Source organism: Lacerta agilis, chromosome 10 (genome assembly GCF_009819535.1).
Source record: "Lacerta agilis isolate rLacAgi1 chromosome 10, rLacAgi1.pri, whole genome shotgun sequence".
Classification (NCBI taxonomy): Eukaryota; Metazoa; Chordata; class Lepidosauria; order Squamata; family Lacertidae; genus Lacerta; species Lacerta agilis.
Window position 1 is genome coordinate 2,069,387 of NC_046321.1, and position 7,347 is coordinate 2,076,733.

Genomic DNA, 7,347 nt, shown 5'->3' on the forward strand with positions numbered 1-7,347 from the left:
GTCTCTAGTCATAGAACTGGTTGCAAGCCAGTTCCTCCCCCAGAGGGAAGCCCCAAAGCAGGACCCAGAGCTCAATAGAAACTTTCCCTTCCCCTTTAAACCACATCGAAAGCTCCCTCATACTGTTGGGTGTTCAGTGTATCCATTTGGATAGTATATCTGGTCATCATATGAGCGGAAGGGATTCATGCCATAAGACTCTGAGAATTTTAAACAACGCTGAAAGGAAGAAAATATTAGGCCAAACGTAATATCCTCCCTCTCCCCAGTTAAGTGTAAAAATATTGCTTCTGACTCTTCGGAATAAAGTTGGTCATCACACTTCTGTAGAATGTTGTCTGCAGAATACAGGGCATCATTTTAAATTCTTAGCGAAGGTAGAAGTTTCACCTCGTTCACTGCTTCTTCAATTGGTTGTGTATTTGTTTTTCCTCTGAAAAATTTGGCAACTGCATGGTACTGTTTATGCTGGCAGTAAACAAATAGCTATAATTCTTTTCTCTCTTTTTTTTTTTAAAAAAGAAACTTTCCTCCACTTGCTATCCCCAGCAACCAATATCGTAGAATTGGGAGGGACCTCAAGGGTCATCCAGTCCAGCCCCCTGCAATGCAGTAATTCTCAAGTACAGTATACAGATCATATTTAAAAGAACATTGTTCACATATGAAATCTTTGACATACTTTGAAAGATAAAGGATAGATAGATAGATAGATAGATAGATAGATAGATAGATAGATAGATAGATGATAGATACTTTATTGTCATTGTACGTAGTACAACGAAATTGAATGCTACGCCCCATTTACAGCCACATATACGCATTTAGACATTTACAGCCACACATACACATACATACCATCCATCACGACTCCCCAAAGATCATATCATTTGGTCACAGCATTTAAAATAGTTCTAACTCTTGGATAAAAACTGTTTTTAGTCTATTCGTTCTTGATTTAATTGTTCTATATCTCTTGATGAACTTCTGTTATCTGCTACAAAGATTATAGATAATTTATGATAAGTTAAAGGTCGTGCAATATGCAGTCAGCAAGGAAACATAGAGAACGGTGGAAGTCTCAACGTATGGAAGAACTTTATTTCATATGTAACCTTCTCCCCCCCCCCCCAAATTTGATGTGATTTGTTTTTTCTTTGGTTCTTTTTGCGATGAATGGATTCAATATTTGAAATCAATAAAGATTAAATTGCAAAAAAAAGGAAAGGAGGAACCGTGGGGTGGGAGTGGGGATGGGCAGGGAGTCCAAAGTGGGGAGAGGGTGGGCTTTGGGGGGCCCCGATTTGCACCAACCTGCCAAGGAGTTGGGCTGCGGGTCTCGATTTCTATCGCAGCGAGCTGGATGAAGCCTTCCAGAAGATGCCAGCACAGCGTGGACCAGTAGAGGGAGGTCTTTCGCCACTGGGACACCACTGGCTCCCTCTAATCCCAGTAACTGCAGGAGGGGAGAGGGCTCTTGTGGTCGAATCCTGCTTGCTGGATTCCTGTAATTGGCACCAGTCTGGCCACTGAGAGAAGAGCAGGATGCTGGGCGAAATGGGCCCCCTCTGGCCTGATCCAGGAGGCTCTCCTTGGGTTCCAATCCCAATTATTGCTGGGGCCGTAGCGAATGCGCTGCACATTCCCAGCACTGTAGGGAATGTTCTGGACGTCACAAGAGGAGCCCTGCTGGATCCGGACAAGGGCCCACCTAGTCCAGCATCCTGTCCCTGCACTTGGCAACCAGATGCCTATTATGGGATGCCTGTAAACAAGACCCGAGCACAAGAGCCTTCTTCCCTCCTGCAGCTTCCAGCAACTGGTGCCCAGAAGCGTTGCTCCTTCCAACTGTGGGGCATTGTGACTAGTGGGCAACAATAGCCCTCCATGAATTTGTCCCATCCTCTTTTAAAGGAATCCAGGTGGCAGCCATCCCTGCCTCTGCGCTGTGTGAACAAGTCCTCCCTTTTATTTGTCCTGACTGCTCCAACATTCAGCTTCATCAGCTCCAGATCCTACAAGATCTCTCTCTTTTTAAATATAATTTTTTACTAAATTTTCTGTTTTACAAGCTAGAATATATTCATTTAAACAACCTTAAAATATCAGTGACATCCCTTCTTCTCTTTCCGTGGTTCATTTTGCATAGCATAAATCCCTGCATATTTTACAGTATATTAAGTAAACCATTCAGTATTCCATTATATTGTTAATCGTGTCCGCCTCTTTGTGACCCCATGGACCAGAGCACGCCGGGCACTCCTGTCTTCCACTGCCTCCTGCAGTTTGGTCAGACTCATGTTGGTAGAATCATAGAATCTTAGAGTTGGAAGAGACCACAAGGGCCATCCAGTCCAACCCCCTGCCCAGCAGGAAACACCATCAAAGCATTCCTGACTGTCAAGCCTCTGCTTAAACACCTCCAAAGAAGGAGACTCCACCACACTCCTTGGCAGCAAATTCCACTGTCAAACAGCTCTTACTGTCAGGAAGTTCTTCCTAATGTTTAGGTGGAATCTTCTTTCTTGTAGTTTGAATCCATTGCCCCGTGTCCGCTTCTCTGGAGCAGCAGAAAACAACCTTTCTCCCTCCTCTATATGACATCCTTTTATATATTTGAACATGGCTATCATATCCCCCCTTAACCTTCTCTTCTCCAGGCTAAACATACCCAGCTCCCTAAGCCGTTCCTCATAAGGCATCGTTTCCAGGCCTTGGACCATTTTGGTTGCCCTCTTCTGGACACGTTCCAGCTTGTCAGTATCCTTCTGGAACTGTGGTGCCCAGAACTGGACACAGTATTCCAGGAGAGGTCTGACCAGAGCGGAATACAGTGGTACTATTACTTCCCTTGATCTAGACACTATACTCCTATTGATGCAGCCCAGAATTGCATTGGCTTTTTTAGCTGCTGCTGCATCACACTGTTGACTCATGTCAAGTTTATGGTCTACCAAGACTCCTAGATCCTTTTCACATGTACTGCTCTCAAGCCAGGTGTCACCCATCCTGTATTTGTGCCTTTCATTTTTTTTGCCCAAGGTAGCTTCGAGAACACTGTCCAACCATCTCATCCTCTGTTGTCCCCTTCTTGTGCCCTCCATCTTTCCCGAACATCAAGGTCTTTTCCAGGGAGTCTTCTCTTCTCATGAGGTGGCCAAAGTCTTGGAGCTTCAGCTTCAGAATCCATTATATTACTTCCATCAAAACTTACTTACACTGTTGAATTCATCTTAATGCTGCCCACATTTTCAAGTGTACACAATTCCCCCCCCCCATATATTCTATAAACATTTTCCAATCTTCTTTAAACGAATGTTCTTCTTGTTCTCTTATTCTTGAAGTTAGATCTGCAAGCTGCACATTTTCCAGCTGTTTTAAGTTGCTATTCCTCTTTGGTTGGCACCTCGCTCGCTTTCCATTTTGGAGCCAACAAAACGCAATGTTCGTTTTCTGCACGATCTCTCCTCTCCCCTGCCAAAAGTCTTCCTCTGTAACTTTCTGACATCTGTGGCCCCTTCCGCTCCTGGCGGCTGGCTCTGGGCACCGACATGACTGCTCTGCTGTAAACACAGACTAAAAATAGCTCCGGCGCCCGAGCCAAACTCTGTGCCGCAGCCTGTGTGTGCTTTGGGATGGCTGATGGGGCGCTCTGACCTGAAAATGATCCCCTGGCCATGCCCCATGGAGGCCTGCGCTCGACCCCTTTGCAGGGGCTTCTTGCTGCTTCCGCCTGGTTGGGTTGGGCCCGCCTCGCCAAGCGGGCATTCAACTTCCTGGCCGGTGCCCTCTGGGCTTTGTGGGGCCTCATCCCCTGGTCCTGGAAAAGGCAGGGTGCACAAGAGCCCCTCACTGAGCCCTGGGAGAGCTGCCCCGAGCTGAGGGTCTACCGGGGAGGAGATGGTGAGGCCGAGCTGCTCACGGTCCACACACAACCCTACAGCTTCCAGGTAGGGCCTGGTGGGGGGCTCTCTTGTGCTAAGGGGTGGCAGGAATCATAGAATCATGGAACTGTAGAGTGGAAAGTGTCCCTGGGGGGGTCATCAACCATCCGCAATGCAGGAATAGGCAGCTGGATCGAACCCACAACCTTGGTGTTATCAGCACCATGGTTATTTAACCATGGTGAGCTATCCAGGCTGATATCTTGTTGCTAGGGGGCAGCATGGAGGCCTTTCTCGTGGTGTCAGATGCAAATTCATCTGTCACGCCAACTACGGCCGTTTCTGGACAAGCTTGACCACTATAAAGGTAAAGGGAGCCCAGACCGTTAGGTCCAGTTGTGGACGACTCTGGGGTTGCGGTGCTCATCTCGCTTGACTGGCCGAGGGAGCCGGCGTACAGCTTCCAGGTCACGTGGCCAGCATGACTAAGCCACTTCTGGCGAACCAGAGCAGCGCACGGAAACGCCATTTACCTTCCCAACAGAGCGGTACCTATTTATCTACTTGCACTTTGACGTGCTTTCAAACTGCTAGGTGGGCAGGAGCAGGGACTGAGCAATGGGAGCTCACCCCATAGAGGGGATTCGAACCACCGACCTTCTGATTGGCAAGCCCTAGGCTCTGTGGTTTAGACCACAGCACCACCCGTGTCCCGCCTGACCACTATAGTCCATGCATAAAAGGTAAAGGACCCCTGGCAGTTAAGTCCATTCGCAGACGACTCTGGGGTTGCGGCACTCCTCTCGCTTTACTGGCTAAAGGAGCCGGTGCTTGAGTTTTTCTGGGTCATGTGGCCAGCATAACTAAGCCACTTCTGGCGAAACCAGAGCAGCACACGGAAACGCCGTTTACCTTCCCGCCAGAGCGGTACCTATTTATCTACTTGCTTACTCCGTCGCGGGGATTCGAACCGCCGACCTTCTGATTGGCAAGCCCAAGAGGCTCAGTGGTTTAGACCACAGTGCCACCCGCGTCCCCTATAGTCCATGCATAGGTAAACTCACGTCTGGACTACTGCAGTATGCTCAATGTGGGGCTGCCCTTGGGGTTGGTTCGGAAGCTCCAACAGATGCAGATTGCTATGGCCTGATGGGAGCATCTGGTGAAGAGCATGGGACACCAAACACTGTCCTGGCTGCCCGTCTGCTATCCAGCCAAGGTCAAAGTGCTTATATTAATTTGCCAAGCCCTGGACACCTCAGGTCCAGAGTATCTCAGAGACTGTCTGAACCCTTGCAGCCTAGCTCAGGGGTCAGCAAACCTTTTCAGCAGGGGGCCAATCCACTGTCCCTCAGAGCTTGAGGGGTGTGGACTATATTTTGAAAAAAAAAATGAACTAATTCCTATGCCCCACAAATAACCCAGAGATGCATTTTAAATAAAAGGACACATTCTGCTCATGTAAAAACACGCTGATTCCCGGACTATCCACGGGCCGCATTTAGAAGGCAACTGGGCTGCATCTGGCCCCCAGGCCTTAGTTTGGGGACCCCTGGCCTAGCTCAATCGCTGCAGGAGCGTCGCAGACCATTCCCCGATTTGGAGAGGCTCATTTGGCAACCATGGGGAACAGAGGCAGGTTTAGGGGAGAGTAACCAGTTCCACCACAAGGGATACTGAGAGGGGAGAGTCTCTCACTGGACCATAAAGTACTCACAAAATTTTCTTATGTTCTCTCTCTCTTTCTCTCTCTCTCTCTCTGCCAGGTGGATCTGGTCCGGCTGGGGACAGAGAGCGCCTATTTCGAGGCCCTCTCGAGATCCCGCATGCAGGAGGCGTCGGAGAGGCAGCTGGATCTGAGCCACGTGCCCTCGGGGACCTTCCGCGCCATCCTGGAGTGGGTCTTCTCTGGCCGTTTCAGCCTAGAAGAGGAAGACCTCTTGCCAGCAGTGCAGACCGCCAGCTACTTGATGTTCCCAGGGTTTCTGGACCGATGCTGGGCAGCACTGAGCCCACTGCTGAGCCCCCAGAACTGCCTGTCATACCTGGGTTTTGCGGAGGCCGTGGGATGCCCTGAGCTGAGAGCGCTGGTGTCCGGCTACCTGAGTGCCCACTTGTTGGAGCTGGCAGCCCCCATCACCGGACGGCTGGACCCCCAACTGCGGGAGGAGCTGGCTCAGCTCCGCTTCGAGGGCCGCCCCATGCTGTGCGCCCTGCACAAGGAGAACGTCAGCCTGGCGCCCGGGGTCCCGCTGGAGCCTCTGCGGGGCCTCTACCGCCACCCTGTGCCCCCCGAGGAGGGGGACTGGCGCCGTGCCACCCGCCTACCCTTCCAGGCCGAGAAGTGGAGCTTCAGCACAGCGCAGCTCCTCAACTACCTGTTTGTCATGGGGGGCTACCGGGAGAAGCAGGGGCCCCGCAGTTTCACTTTCTGTATGGCGGCCTTCCGCTACAACCCCTTGACCGGCACGTGGAAACCCACCGCCGCCCCCAATAAGGTCAGGTCCTGCTCTAAGGCCAGGGCTGTGTCTCAGGTGGCCACACACACACACACACACACACACACACTGTGTTTGTCTGTCTATAAGATGCCCCCTATTTTGGGGGACTCTGATTTAAGAAAATGGGGGGAGATGGCCCCCATGTGTACGACACCCCCAAATTCTGGACATTGTTTTTTAGGGGAAAAACCAATAGAAACATAGAATCCTAGAGTTGGAAGAGACCCCAAGGGCCATCCAGTCCAACCCCCTGCCAAGCAGGAAACACCATCAAAGCATTCCTGACAGATGGCTGTCAAGCCTCCGCTTCAAGACCTCCAAAGAAGGAGACTCCACCACACTCCTTGGCAGCAAATCCCACTGTCCAACAGCTCTCACTGTCAGGAAGTTCTTCCTAATGTTTAGGTGGAATCTTCTTTCTTGTAGTTTGAATCCATTGCCCCGTGTCCGCTTCTCTGGAGCAGCAGAAAACAACCTTTCTCCCTCCTCTATATGACATCCTTTTATATATTTGAACTAGTCTTATACATGGAAAATATGGTGTGTGTGTGTGTGTGTGTGTGTGTGTGTGTGTGTAATATTAATTGATTTTCCATTTTATAATATATAATCACATCATTATTATTCACATTATCTCTTTTGCTCATTAGAGCCGATTGACTTCCGCCCCTCCCGTCTCACGGCTTTCAAAATTAACCTTTATAATATCATTGCGTTTGTATGTTTTGCAATTCTAGCTGATTCTTTTCAAATTGCATTAAAATTAATAAAAAGCGAGGAAGTAGCCCATTACAAGCCTTCAGTCAACCCTGCTGGTGACGTTTAACTGCTTGCGGTGATCTTTAAAATATCGTATAATTTTACTCCAGTCCTTGTGGAATACTCGATCCTGCTGGTTACGAATTCTTCCCGTAAGCTTCGCCAGTTCTGCAAAGTCCATCATTTTCATCTGCCCCTCTTCC